Below are 14,799 nucleotides of genomic sequence, written 5' to 3'. Positions count from 1 at the left end.
TCTTGTATATCCAGCCATATCACTTTATGCAGAAACAAGGAGAATAAAGTGTCACCCTTTATTTTAGCCATGTCACAAATGAAAGTTCTCCCTAGCTTTGTTAACAATGCAGCAAAGCCAATCTTTTGCAATAGAATGTAAGCCTTTGTGTTACAGTAATAAGAATGCTAAACAGGCTGGAGCCTTGGCAGCAGTGTAATTTTCGCAAGATATTTTTTGCTCTCCTGTTGATGTCAACTAGTTGATCCCTCTAGGGACAGAACATAAATAATTATCTCACAAAATGTTTTTAGTTACAATCTATAAATGCAATAACTTTAAAAACATAAAGAAAAATTGCATGTGAGAAAAAATGTGATACTATTGCTTTATATGGTGTACTTTCTGTTTAACTCTGCCTTCAAGATCAGACTTCCAGCAAGCCAAGAACCTCCAGGGCTCATCTGTCCCTATAATCTAGATTACTAAATAGCTTTGTTGTACATATAATAATAATGAAGAGGTAGTCGTGCTGCTGTGAATTCTTATTGATAAGCAGATACATAAGCCTCTATTGACTGTTGTGTGAGTGAATGAGCAGCCCTGTATTGCAGGTAGCAGTAATGACTTTGTCACTTGTCATTTACCTTTCTCCCACCACTTGCCCACACAGTCAATAAGCACTTTCACTGAGCTCTACTTCAACAGCTGTAATTTCTCTCCTGCGGATGGCAAAGGAACTCATTCTAAAATGTTGATCTGCGCATGGAGATTAATTAGTCTTCCTCCTGTCTACTGCATTCATTTTTCTCCCCACAGCTTCCTTTTCTCTCCCACTCTCCTGATCAGGTTGAGAGGAGGGCGCTGCTGTACTTTCATATAAAGCGTCCATGATGTTACCCAGCTGGAGCCACACTAACAGCATAACAGTCTGCAAATGATTCACAGCAGATGTCAGTGAGTGCTTGCAGTCAGTCATTATGACTGGCAGCTGCTAAAAATCCTCTACTTCTAATGAAGGAACTTCATACAGTATTAACAGTACTTTCCTATAAAGCTTCCCTTTTTATCTTTATATTTGGAATCTGCTTACGGATATGCTATTTATACATTTTCAAAATTCCTTACCTTTTCTCTCAGTCCAATAGTGTATGATGGAAATTGTAGTTCAGCAGAATGACTGGTTGCTATATAAATGCTTTCATTTAGCAGCCATATATGTTCTCCCTCCACCCTCAAGGTGAGTTTTTGGCAGTCTGTAGGTGGGTGTCCACACTGTGAGATTCTAGTTGGACATCCTAATGGCATCTTTAAAAAGCCTGTCCAACTGGAGGGCTGCTAGTTGGATGTGGCTCTCCAAATGATTTTTATGGCCTCTAGTCTGCTTAAAGGAGAAGGAAACCCCCTGGGCGCAAAAACCCTCCCCTGTGTTGCTCCCCCTCCCTCCTCCCCCCTGGCCTACCTGTCCCGCTGGGCAAATGCCCCTAACTTGTTACTTACCCCTCTGCGCAGGTCCAGTCCACGGAGTTCACAGACGCCATCTTCTTCCACACGATCTTCTTCCTGCATTGACCAGCGTTTTTGGCGCATGCGCAGTAGGAGCACTTCGCCGGTACGGATCTACTGCGCATGCGCCAAAAGTCACGAAAACGTTGTGACTTTTGGCGCATGCGCAGTAGATCCTTACCGGCGAAGTGCTCCTACTGCGCATGCGCCGGTCAAAGCAGGAAGAAGATGGCGTGGAAGAAGATGGCGTGGAAGAAGATGGCGTCTGTGAACTCCATGGACTGAACCTGCGCAGAGGGGTAAGTAACAAGTAAGGGACATTTGCCCAGCGGGACAGGTAGGCCAGGGGGGAGGAGGGAGGGGGGGCAAGGGAGGGGGGGCAACACAGGGGAGGGGGGGAGGGTTTTTGCGCCCAGGGGGTTTCCTTCTCCTTTAAAGGCGCCATATACTTTGCTGTAAAACATAATTTTAATTAAATGCTAAATGAGAAGATATCATCCCACAACATATAAGTTGGACAGCATTGAAGACGAGTCAATGAAAATTAAAAGAATGCAGAATGAATCTGAGGGCCTGGTAGACAAACAAAGAGATGGCTATGTAAAGTACAGCCAAATCCTACCTAAAGATAGTTACATGGTTAAGTTGGGTTGAAAAAGGAACAAAGTTCATTGAGGTCCGTCCGTCCATCCAAACAAACCCCAGTGTCCATTCACACTCGTAACACCCTATCTATGCACTCGCATATATAAACTATACAGTCATCTGAAAACGTTTGGGAACCCCTCTAAAGTTTTGTTTATCATTGGCTGAGCTTTCAAAGTAGCAACTTCCTTTTAATATATAACATGCCTTATGGAAACAGTAGTATTTCAGCAGTGACAAAGTTCATTGGATTAACAGAAAATATGCAGTGTGCATTATAACAAAATTAGACAGGTGCATAAATTTGGGCACCCCAACAGAGATATTACATCAAAACTTAGTTGAGCCTCCTTTTGCAAATGTAACAGCCTCTAGAAGCCTCCTATAGCCTTTGATGAGTGTCTGGATTCTGGATGGTGGTATTTTGATCATTCGTCCATACAAAATCTCTCCAGTTAAGTTAAATTTAATGGCTACCGAGCATGGACAGCCTGCTTCAAATCATCCCATAGATTTTCAATGAAATTCAAGTTGGGGGACTGTGACGGCCATTCCAGAATATTGTACTTCTCCCTCTGTATAAATGCCTTGTGTGTGTTTAGGGTCATTGTCTTGTTGGAATATCCAACCCCTCTGTAACTTCAACTTTGTGACTGATGCTTGAACATTATCCTGAAGAATTTGTTGAAATTGGATTGAATTCATCCGACTCTCGACTTACAAGGGCCCCAGTCCCTGAACTAGTCACACAGCCCCACTGCATGATGGAACCGCCACCAAATTTGACAGTAGGTAGCAGGTGTTTTTCTTGGAATGCGGTGTTCTTTTTCCACCATGCAAAGCTTTTTGTTATGACCAATTTTTGTCTCATCAGTCCAAAGTACTGTGGCTTGTATAAATGAGCTTTTGCATACAACAAGCGACTCTGTTTGTGCCGTGAGTGCATAAAAGGCTTCATTCTCATCACCCTGCCATACAGATTGTGCAAATTGCGCTGAATTGTAGAACGATGTACAGATACACCATCTGCAGCAAGATGTTCCTGCAGGTCTTTGGAGGTGATCTTTGGGTTGTCTGTAACCATTCTCACAATCCTCCGAATATGCCGATACTTGCCTGCCAGAACTGGGTTTTACAGTAACTGTGCCTGTGGCCGTCCATTTCCTGACTACATTCCTTACAGTTGAAACTGACAGTTTAAACCTCTGAGATAGCTTTTTGTAGCCTTCCCCTAAACCATGATACTGAACAATCTTTGTTTTCAGATCTTTTGAGAGTTGCTTTGAGGATCCCATGCTGTCACTCTTCAGAGCAGAGTTAAACTGAAGCACAAATTGCAATCAGCCACCTTAAATACCTTTTCACATGATTGAACACACCTGCCTATGAAGTTCAAGGCTTGACAAGCTAATTCAACCAATTTGGTGTTGCCAGTAATCCGTATTGAGCAGTTGCCTTCAAATCAGCAAAATTACAAGGGTACCCAAATTTTTGCACAGCCAGTTTTTTTACATTTGATTTAATTTCATACAACTGAATACTGCTTCACTAAAAATCTTTGTTCATAAAATGCCCCGGTACTCGGATATTCCTGGGAAATGAAAGACATACCAATGTTATCTTTTTTGTTGAAAGTGGAGTAAATTATTATGCAGGCTGAGAGGGGTTCCCAAACTTTTTCATATAACTGTGTACAAGTCTATAAGTAATTGTTGATTTTACTATCACAGCAACCTTTGATATTATGCTTGTCGAAGAAATCATAGCTGCTGTGTAGTCATGGGGGCAGCCATTCAATTAAAAAAGGCACATAGCAGCAAAACTGTAGAATTCAATGGGGTTTGTTCATACATAGAAATCTAAACCCATTGTATTTAACAGAGCTTATCTTGTATGTAATCAATGTATTTTCTCCTTTATCAGACTGAATGGCTTCTCCCATGGCTACCCAGAAGTGTATTTATATGAAATAGTTATACCAGTGCAAGACAACAGTACTTCATGTTTTAATGGCTTTAAACCAGTTTCATTTTTTGGTGTTACTGTTGGTTTATTCTCCAAACATAAGTGCTTGTTCTAATGTCTGCATTGGAAGTCTTATATATACAGTTGATCACCCTTGAGAGTTAGACAAGCATTCATGTAAGAGTGGGTGTAAACGTGTGAATCATCTTAAAGTGCCAGTAACATCAAAAAACTAAATTGTTTTAAAGTAATAAAAATATAATGCAGTGTTGCCCTGCACAAGCAAAACTGTTGTGTTTGCTTCATATTGTTTATATAAATAAGCTGTGCCATATAGACTTTTTTCAATATCCGCCATTGCTACACTGCAACTTGTTTATATTATGAACTATAGTAGTGTTTCTGAAGCAAACACATCCGTTTTACCACTGCAGGGCAACACTATATGATATTTTTATTACTTTAGAAAACCTTAATTTTTTTGCACAGAGTTATGTTCTGTAGTTTTGCTAAAGCAGTAAATGGATACCAGTATTACAGAACAAGTGTTTTTTATGATCGATGCATTTCATTTAGAACACAGAGCAGCCAAAGCTTGACTTAGCTATTTCTAAAATAACTACTTAGACATCTTTAAAGGGGACCCATCACCCATAAAAAATATTCAAAATCCTATTTTATCACATTAGTCAATCAAAATTAACTTTAATTACACTGTATAAATTATTTGAATCTTGTTTCCTTCAGTGTGGGAATTCATAATTATAACAAGCAGGCAGGAGCCATTTTGTGGACACTGTTATTAAGACAAGCCTTGTATCATCTCAGAATCTTGTTTGTGCACCAGAATGGGGGACCCGATGTCCATCCCCATGTCCTGGATACACAATTAAACGGTAAAGTGAACTGGGGAATGTGTGGAGAACAGTGACATCTAGTATTTATCTGCCTGGCTTCTATGCTTAAGCCATAGAGGAGGGGCAGACAATATTTGATTGACAGCCAAGATTTTTAAATGAGCTTATAACCGCTATGAATGCTTTACTAAAAAATAGAAATTGGATTTCATGTTTAACTTGGGTAACAGCCCAGATCATGTACTATGAATCGACATAATAGGAAATGGGGGGCTACTGGGGTGATCTTTGGAGCAGATCTTGCTTGCTAAAAGGCTGTAAACGCCCTGGGATGCTAATGAAGCCCAAAACACAAGTTGTTCCATTCCCAATTACAGATAAATTGTTTTTTAAGCATTGGCTCTCCTTTAAATGTAGCAGATAAATATTAAAGTTACAATTTCTCAATAATGGGAGACAGTGTCAGACTGGGATGCCATTGGCCCACCCAAAAACCTTAGACCAGGGGCCCAACCAAAAACCTTAAGAAGTGCCCAGCAGCATTCCCCATTGGCCCTAGCATAACTGACAGACGAGTCACCAGATATTGCCAGGTAAGACTGCTTTCAGTGTTTCTTGAGTTATAGTCATTACAGTAAATTCTGTGCCCTAATGTACAGCACCAGCCTGTGATCTGCATTGTACAGCAGTGCAGCCAATATAGTCAGTAGTGCAGCAGTAATATAAGAGTGGATCAAGTCTGTTGCCTGTCTTCATTACAAGCACAGGGTACTGCTGTAAATACACTATCTCATATCCAGAGCTGAATATCCCTAATATTTTTTAGTTCTCTCTGCCAGAACATTATTATAAATATAACCAAATATCCTACTTTTTTGCCCCCCTTTGGTAGTGACATCCTATGTAAAGTTTTACCATCCATGGTGTTTATGTTGTACACATTCTTGTCTATATAAAAACAAACCCTCCAATTAACATAAAATATTTTTCGTAAACAATGTTGGTAACTTACACTAGTGAAAGACTAAGCAGCAGTGAAGTATTAGGCAGACACAAATAAGTAAAAGTCCTTGGGGGTCAATATTTGTTGTCCGAGAAGAACAGCTGAATGTAGCTGGTGAATTCCCCAAATTCCTAGAAGACTTAAATCTCTGCGGGGAGAAGACCTATGACTGTTCACTTGCAAAAGAACCAATAAGCTTGGGCTTACTAGGTATTTGCTACAGCATCTCCTTTATAGGCTTTGACATGTGCATATAATAAATTTCTGACCTGAAACTGAAGGCTACGTTGAAAGTGTCAGGGGAGACCAGATGCATTTTAGAAGTGATGGTTGGGATCAACTATACCAAGAAAATGATTTTCACTCTTTCTTATGCACATTTGTCAGCAGAGATCCGGCTAGAGGTCATTATTCCTTTGAACTCCACCGATGCATGCACCAGACCATAATATGAAGGCCATGTGAGATCTGGAGTGAATGTCTGTTTTCTTGGTTTTAAAGGGATTCTGTCTGTGATTGACCAGTTGGATATTCAAAAGTTTACATTGTCATTTGCCAAAAATATAATCTATAAAGGCTGGAGTGATTGGATTTGTAACATATTAGCCAGAAACTACTTCCTGCTTTGCAGTTCTCTTGGTTTCCACTGATTGGTTACCATACAGTAACCAATCAGAGACTTGATGGAGGGCCACATGGTTCATAACTGTTGCTTTTGAATCTGACCTGCATGCTAAGGATTAGTTACAAACTCACTGAACAGAAATGTACCATGTGGCCCCCCTTAAAGTTGCTGAGAACAGCAAAGCAGGAAGTAATGTTCTGGCTATTATGTTAGACATCAGCCTTATAGATTACTTTTTGGTTAACGAACTATATCAGAAACCTTTTTTTTTTTTTTTTTGCACGGCCTGTCTGTTTAGGCAGTTTTTATTTTTACACTGAACTATTCCTTTAAGGACAGCTGTTCATTTCAGTTTTAAGTTGTAGCAAATTAGTCAATCTTTCCTATACATCTGTATGTGAATTGGATCGGACTGTTCACATTGTTCCAAAGAAGGAATTGCAGTATGTTCCACTCAGGGCTGGATTTACATAACAGGCACCCCTAGGCTCACTTGACATTTGTTGCCCTGTTCCCTCCCCTTCATTTGTGCACATGCGCAAATTTTCATCATCGGGTCCGGAGCACTGGGGATTGGCTCATGGGAAATTTAAAAAACGATAGCAACTTCTGCCCATATCCAGTCCTTCCCAAACAACGCGGATGTGGTTGGGAAACATGCCGCCCCCTAAATTCCTTTGGGCCTTTGTGGCCTTTCTACAAATCTAGGCCCCTGGTTCTCCTCACTCAAACCAATGAACAAGCAAACTGACTGCCTATTAATTGGCAAATGGAAACTGGATGAGTAAAAACATTTTTCATGCACAGACTGATCTGATTGAAATTAAACCATTACATTTTAAAAATTTAACCATCTTTGCACCTAAATGAGATCCAGTTTATCAAACTTATATATAATCCGAGTTTGATAAACTGGATCTCATTTAGGTGCAATGTGACTTTCAGGTAAAGCCTGTCTGCCATGTGAACAAGATTGATTCTATATGGATAACCATTTACTGGCATTGATGGTTGCTATGTGGTTTCAATATTTTGTTATAGTCCCATTGAAAAAGAGAGTTTTAATAATACAAATGTATTAATTGTGGTTGCTTTGTACTCTTTCAGAGCACCTTAATTGATAACCATAGGTTACCAAATATCTTTAGAAGGCCTTGGTGGTTATATGTAAGTGACTCCATGTCTTGGATTAAGTAAAGCAACAAGCTCTCAGTAAGGCAATTATGCCTGATGTAAAGCCTGTCATTCTAAACCATCTGTTTTTAGAGTAAACAAAGCACCCACCCACATTATTCCTGGCTTGAACCCTGGCTGTAAATGTATTTCTCACCTGACCCTATGTGTCTAAGCAAGAATGAAAAGAATCTCTTTAGAAGATGCATGTGTCTTGTACACTTCTAACTGAAATCTGCCATTAAAGGGCACCTGTTGCCAAAATGTATTATCCCCAACTAAAGGTGCACTCCGGTTGGGGGTAACAGTATTTTTTTTATTTAAATGCCCCCCGCCATCACTAGCCCACCTGCACCAGGAGGAAGCTCCCTGTTCGAGCAGCCATGTTGAGGCACACCCATGCGCATAATGAGCCAATGCTGCAACTGGCGCTACTGGGGGGAACAGTATTAGTCCGCACCATGGGTTGGGGATATTATATTTTGGCAACAGGTGCCCTTTAAAGGAGAACTCAACCCCCCACTAATAAAACCCTACCCAGTACTCTACATAGTCCCCCCCTCCCTGCCCCACTCCCGCATAGTTGATAACACCTATAAGTGCCCCGAATCCTTTACTCGCCTATAGTTGCAGAGTAAGCTCAGCGGAGCTAGTGGGCACCGTCTTCTGGATCTTCAGATTTCTTCCGGAAGTGATCACTGTATTGGCGAATGCGCAGTTGGAGCAGTCTTCCTGTTTGTAGCAAATGCGCCAAAATTGACGGAAATTGTAGGAAAAGGGTCCCAAGAGTTGGAAGATGGCGCCCATGAGCCCATAAGCTGCGCTTACTCTGCACTTATAGGAGAGTAAAGGATTAGGGGCACTTATAGGTGTTATCACCTATGCGGGGGAGAGCAGGGAGGGGACTATGTAGGGTACTGGATAGGGGTTTTTATTAGTGGGGGGGTTGAGTTAACCTTTAAATATAGCACAGAGTCTAAGTTCTGTCTAGGAAGTCTTGCAAGACCAAAACATCCAGACACAAAATTATATCGAGAACACGTATCATGAGATAGAGATGTATAATGTTGTGGTAGTAAGTGGTTTTAATGGACAGATAATGTTGTACAGGAAATCTAATGCTTGGGCAATGTAGTTACCAATCAAAGCTGTGCCGACTGTACACTTTTACTATCAAAGTAGGCACTACCAGGAAAGCTTGCTCTTTTACCCCTCTTCACCAATTAACCTGAACATGCAGTGTCACATTATTTAACAGCTTTGGGACAGTCCAGCTTGAACTGTATGTATAATATGTAAGAGGCCTCCACTATTAACCCTTTTGCTCTTTGATTTGCTCTTAGCAGCAAATCAAATCTTGGCTTTTATCTTGCTAACTGCCGGAGGTAACTGCAACTGTAGCAGTGTTTCCAAATGGAAAGGGTTAAAGAGAAGATCCTTATATGAACGGACAAGACAAAAAGTAGGCTTGACGGCATAACTTGGTGTTTTATCATCTAGGAACAATTAACTCTTGGTAATGATTATGCACTGTTTGTCCAGTTGAAACAATGAGGCAAAAAATAGTCCTGCTGTTCTTTTCCACGAAGGCCCTTGAGTTCCTTAAGTATTTTGCTATTGCTAAGCTAAATGTAAAAATAGAGATGAGCAAACATTTTGCATTGCGGTTTACAAAGCTGATCCACTGCAGGTTTGCTGTAGGCAAGCGGAATTTAATTAAAATAGATGGAAAATTGATTTCTACAATGAGGAATTTCTAACCCTCCCAGACGTGGCCGGGTCCAAGTACAGGTAAAACTTCCCCTCAGTGCTCAAATACCTTTACGGTATATGAGTATTTTCAATCCTTAATATTTCTAGAAAGGTTAAATTATGGAGAAAGAAATTTCCACATTCCGACAATTCTACTGATACATGTTTTGTCAAAGCTTCCACTGACTTCAGGTCAAAGATGGGTCAGAGTTTGTGACTACTTTAATCCCTTGTGTATACAATTACTACATTTTCTAGAAATGTGTTTCCTCTATTAATAACATTTGCAATGCAGGACTGTTTTAACTTGTTAGATCCGTAAGATACTGGCAATGCAAATTCTATTGTCAGGATACAAGAGAACTCTATTCTGCTCATTCCCTCCCATGTGCTTTAGGCTAGTACCATATTGGGCTCTTTCTCGGCCTACATATATGGGTGGTTTTCTTCTTCTTTTTTTTTTTTTTTTTGTGCAATCTCAAAAATTGCCTCTTATTATGGTGTTGAATATGAATAGGCACCGGTAATAAGTGTTTTTTGTGCCAATGCCAAGGGTTACAGTCATTGAATTCCACCCCAAAACCAAAGGCTTTACACGCATTCACAGAGTTTTGTGGGCTCAGTGTTCAGGAACTGCAGCTAATTGTTATTTCTGTATTTTGCAGGTACTGAAAGTTTTAGCCTTGGGTTTCTTTTATTTTCTCCTGTTGCTCTGGCAATGGTTTTATAGAGCAATAAGTGTGTGTTTTAGACTTCACTCTTGCTGTTCCCAGTCAGAAGCGTCTGAGCAGTGCTCTGAGGGCACCTCCAACAGGAGAAGGTTGTTAAAGACTTGATAATGGTGACACCTACTGTGAAAAGGCAGGCATACACACACATCCATATATACTGAAAGCACTGCAATATACTTAATATGGCTACGGATTTTATGGTTAAATGTGATTACAGTTATAACTATTCCAACCTGATTTTTATCTCCGCTGAGAAATTCATTCAAGCTGTTCCTTTAAAATCACTGTTCAGTCATGGAATCTCAATATCCAGAAAATCTATATTTCCCTTTTCTCTGTAATAATAAAATAGGACCTTTATACTGTGACAAAGCAATCTTATTGGGTTTGTTAATGTTCAGCATAGTGATCCAAACTATGAAAAAAAAAAACATGTTCCAAGCATTCTGGATAATAGGTCCATAACTGTTCAAGCAAAGAGGCCCTACGGATCTGAAGTAATGTGGCGGCATCTTGGCCACATCCATCAGACCCAGTAGCGTAACTAGAGGGGGCGGGCCAGGCCCCCTGCTCCCCCGGTAGTTCTGCCACTGGTCAGACCCGTGCTGTGTTGCGTGCTCCACTATTCAGCCAATATCGCATTCTTTGCATTGCAATGGAGTGGCTCAGTTAGATCTCGGGTCCAATCGCTGGAGATGGACTTGTTACAGCAGGAAACCAGTTGAGCAGAGCTTAAATGAGGGTGACTCCAGACAAATATATAGTGAATAAAGTACCCCCTCTTGTAAATTGTAAGAATATTATAAGTTACCAAGGAGTTTCATGACCACATAAAATCACGAGGCCGAAGGCCTTTTATACAGGTCCTGGAACTCCAAGGTAACTTATAATATCCTCATATTTTGCAACTGGGGGTACTTTATTTATTGTAATACACAAGTTTCAGTGAGTCATGTGACCGAAATGACATCAGAACTCACCGTTTATAACTGATGACATCAGAACTCACCGTTTATAAGGATATAATTTACAATATTTTCATGGCTTTTGTGTATTATATAATCATAAAGCATATAACAATTGGGGGACCAAGGCTGCAACAAAAGGGACCAGAATGTTTTGTTTTATTTTGACTTTGTAGCTGTAGTACAGGGGATTCAGCAAGAGGAACAGTGTAACGTGGTGTTTTTCTATCACCGTTTCTCGTGTATGTAATAGCAGCAGTAATGAAGCGGGTATCGATCCACTGAAATTTCAGCGGGTGCTGCCACATGTTTATATGTTAGTGGAGGTATAATGTTATATGCTAGATTTGACTGAGACTAGACAAAGCACCATATTCTGTCATATATAGCTAGGGGATGTTGTACTGTATTTTGGCTTTTTATTCATATAAGCTCGATCGGTTCTTTTGCATTGTCAGTGTTTCTGCTTTTAACATGTGTGCATGTTCCTATAATAACTAGTGCCTGGGGGTCTTTCAATGTACATTACTATGTGTTTTCCTTACAGTGATATATAATTCCAAGGTGTCCATGCATTTTGCTATTTTTTAAGCCTGTGGTATAATTGTGTATGAATTTAAACATATAGCATTACCCAAAAGGGTCTTGGTGTCTAGATAAGGAGACTTCATTGGCACCCATCCCCGACACCTAATCAATATAATCACCGTCAAAGTACGCAATGATTTACAAGGCATGAACACAAACGGGATTATAGTTCTATAAGTCAATGTAATATAGATGAGCTCCGCGCTCGATGCAATTAGTTCTTCAGAAAAAAGGCTCTGTGTCTAGTTGATTCTAAAGCAGCAACAGCATTAATGTCTGTAGAGCAACTTGTCCACAGTTCGGAAAAAATAAATGTATTCAAGGACTGATGCGCTGTTAGAAAAATATATATATTCTTCAAATCCTTGGGATGAAAATACATTTGATTGAGTGTATTTCCCTTTTAAAAACCAATAGTAGGAGTAGCGATCTGGCTTGCAAGGGTGAAATACTTACGTAAAGACAAACCTCTATGGACTTGATGATTTTAAATTAAAGACAAACCTCTATGGACTTGATGATTTTAAATTAAAAGGCAATTTTATTTTAGCCAATGTACAGCCCAAGACGTTTCATATAACTAGATACTTCCTCAGGGGCAATCCGCCGAGAAAGAACAGAACCGGGAGCTGTCCTAAGGATTATACTTCTAATACATTAGATCAGGGATCCCCAACCTTTTGAACCCATGAGCAACATTCGGAAGTAAAAGGAGTTGGGGAGCAACACAAGCATAAAAAATGTTCTAGTGGTGCCAAATAAGGGCTGTGATTGGCCATTTGGTAGCCCCTATCTGGATTGTCAACCTACATTGAGGTTCTGTTTGGCAGTACACCTGGTTTTTATACAACCAAGACTTGCTTCCAAGCCTGGAATTCAAAAAAAAAAAAAGCTCCTGCTTTGAGGCCACTGGGAGCAACATCCAAGGGGTTGGAGAGCAACATGTTGCTCATGAGCTACTGGTTGAGGATCACTGCATTAGACAATGAGAATAAATATTTTAAAGTGCTACACATTTCATTACACATTTCATTACACATTACACGGGTCCTGTTTTCAAAGAGCCTACGAGCTACTAGATACAAAGTATTAGATCTTCACAAGTTCCGTTATGTGGCAAACATTGATGTTCTTAGACCGGCACATTCATATGAAGCTGTAAGATTTGCACATCACTAGGCTTAGTGGCACTACAATGCTGGTACTAAGGTGTGGTACAAGAAGGTGCAGGCACTATGCCAGCCTATCCGTGTGGAATGGGAGCTCCTTTTTCAGCTCAATAGGCAGAATGTGTATGTGTTGCACCATTGTAAGAAGGGCTCTCCGTTTAGATACAAATGTTATGCGTTGCATTGTATTTGTGTTGTATTTTGTTACAGATATACAGTAGATTTCTATGTATCATTATCAAAATGTTCATATTAGTTTGCCATCTAAATGTGTATTAGCCAATCACACTACAACATGTATTCTTCATTTACACATCTTGTGCTTCGCTAATTTTACAGGTTTACTGGTACAAATTTAGTGTGTTTTTCATTGTATTAAATTTAAACCACTTTGGAGAGATCTGCCCTCACTTTCTCTATGTTCACCATAGAAAAATGCCTTACCTTTGTCTTGCGCCGGCTAAAATGAAAAACCGCTTCGTATTCCAAAGTCGCCCAAAGTTTCCTCACGAGGCAACTTCGAGCGATTTCGGAATACGAAGCGACACATGTGCCATGCCGCAGGCGATTTTTCATTTTAGCCAATGCAAGACAGAGGTAAGGCATTTGGGAGGATTGGTCGCCGCAAAGACGAGGCGATTAGTCGCCAGGCGACTAAATCTCCCCAAATCGCCCGGTGTGACCTTAGACTAAGGTTATAGGTATTTTATGTAGCACTAGTTTTCATTCACATCAGTCCCTGCCCCAGTGGAACTTACCGTCTATTGTCTTTATCACACAACACAGTAGGGTAAATTTCATCATTAACCTTCCTTTTATGTTTTTGGAATGTGAGAGAAAATCTGAAAATCTATGCAGAACATTTAAACTCTTTGCAAATAGCAAGACAAAATTGAATGCCACTTTGCTACGGGTGCACTCTGAGCTTATACTAGTCTGGCTGATCAAGAGAAAAATATGGTACTTAAAATGATGTAACAGCCATATTGAATTATTGCACATGGAGAAGGCAACACTGCTGCTGAGAGCCTGACAATGTCTCTGTAACTGAGCCAACAAGTAACAAACATGTTAAGTTCTGTTGAGTTCCAAGCTGTAGTAAGATTAGCCCTCTATAGTTCATCCCTCTATAGTTTATACCCCTTAAATTAGGCTGATCCTTCCTTCCAGTGTTGGGCCCCTATGGTGGCCATCCCATTAGTTTGGAGACCTCTGCTGGATTTTGTTGAAGAGGAGGAGGATGCTATTGGTTGGGCAGACTGTTTACTACTTTGATAACTGAAGCAGACTTCAACTAGATGGAAACTGTTTATTTTTGTTATGCCTGGCAAAGTTTTACTCAAAGTTTAGTTACCCTTTTAAGGCAAATGCTTGCTTCTTTCAAGTTTCCCTTTATAAAACATTCAGGGGTTTTCAGTCTTAATGTCCTTTAATTATCCATTCCCTATGTACATTTAACCCTGGGATTAGTTTTAATATTTTGACTTGTCGGTGCTAGGATAATTCCAGTGAGACCGGCCCTTGATAGTCCTGTGCCAATATCTGAGCTTTGTAGAGAATCAAGTGTCTCATAAATATAATCCCTAATAGGTCTAACTACACAATAATGGAGTGCTCAAACCTCATGCGACAAATCCCTTAGGATCAGGTGTGTGAACAGTATTAAATCTGACCTGCCACGGGTCAAGAAAATCATATGCAATAGTCCAATATACTGCAGCAGCAGCAGTCAACTCAAGTGAATATCTTTTCAGCAAAGTGATTTTATTGGCTCAAAACATATGAGCAGACAAATAGTGGCCACTGCAGTATATTGGACTATTGCATATAATGGGTCTAAC

General features: G+C 40.1%; 1 protein-coding gene across 1 annotated transcript in view; it reads left to right on the top strand.

The window, feature by feature from the left end:
- kazn.S (kazrin, periplakin interacting protein S homeolog) overlaps window positions 1-14,799 on the top strand; it is a gene marked incomplete at its 5' end in the record, with an annotated part of 147,512 nt that overhangs the window by 122,831 nt on the left and 9,882 nt on the right.

Source organism: Xenopus laevis, chromosome 7S (genome assembly GCF_017654675.1).
Source record: "Xenopus laevis strain J_2021 chromosome 7S, Xenopus_laevis_v10.1, whole genome shotgun sequence".
Lineage (NCBI taxonomy): Eukaryota > Metazoa > Chordata > Amphibia > Anura > Pipidae > Xenopus > Xenopus laevis.
Note: the sequence above shows the minus strand (reverse complement) of the source record. Positions and strands in the feature narration are given on the sequence as shown.